This window comes from Chiloscyllium plagiosum, unplaced genomic scaffold, assembly GCF_004010195.1.
Source record: "Chiloscyllium plagiosum isolate BGI_BamShark_2017 unplaced genomic scaffold, ASM401019v2 scaf_38035, whole genome shotgun sequence".
In the NCBI taxonomy this organism is placed as follows: domain Eukaryota; kingdom Metazoa; phylum Chordata; class Chondrichthyes; order Orectolobiformes; family Hemiscylliidae; genus Chiloscyllium; species Chiloscyllium plagiosum.
Genome location: NW_025200710.1, coordinates 5,904 through 6,719, shown reverse-complemented (window position 1 = coordinate 6,719; position 816 = coordinate 5,904).

Genomic DNA, 816 nt, shown 5'->3' with positions numbered 1-816 from the left:
AGTGCCGCATTGCCATAGGGTCATTGCTGAGGAGTGCGGCACTGTTGGAGGGTCAATGCTGAGGGCGTGCCGCACTTTCGGAGGGTCAGTGCTGAGGGAGTGCCGCACTGTCAGAGGGTCAGTGCTGAGGGAGTGGGCACTGTCAGAGGGTCAGCGCTGAGGGAGTGGGCACTGTCGGAGGGTCAGTGCTGAGGGAGGGGTCAGCGTCACAGGGTCAGTGCTGAGAGAGTGCTGCACTGTCACAGGGTCAGTGCTGAGGGAGCGCCGCACTGTCAGAGGGTAAGTGCTGAGAGAGTGCCGCACTGTTGGAGAGTCAGTGCTGAGTGAGTGCCATATTGTCGGAGGGTCAGTACTGAGGGAGTGGCACTGTCGGAGGGTCACTGCTAAGGGAGTGCCGCACTGTTGGAGGGTCAGTGCTGCGAGAGTGGGCACTGTGACAGGGTCAGTGCTGAGAGAGTGCTGCACTGTCACAGGGTCAGTGCTGAGGGAGCGCCGCACTGTCAGAGGGTAAGTGCTGAGGGAGTGCCGCTCTGTTGGAGGGGCAGTGCTGAGGGAGTGCCGCACTGTCGGAGGGTCATGCTGAGGGAGTGCCGCTCTGTCGGAGGGTCAGTGCTGAGGTAGTGCCGCACTAATGGAGGGTCAGTGCTGAGGGAGTGCCGCACTGTCGCAGGGTCAGTGCTGAGGGAATGGGCACTGTCGGAGGGTCAGTGCTGAGCGAGTGGGCACTGTCGGAGGGTCAGTGGTGTGGGAGTGGGCACTGTCACAGGGTCAGTGCTGAGAGAGTGCTGCACTGTCACAGGGTCAGTGCTGAGGGAG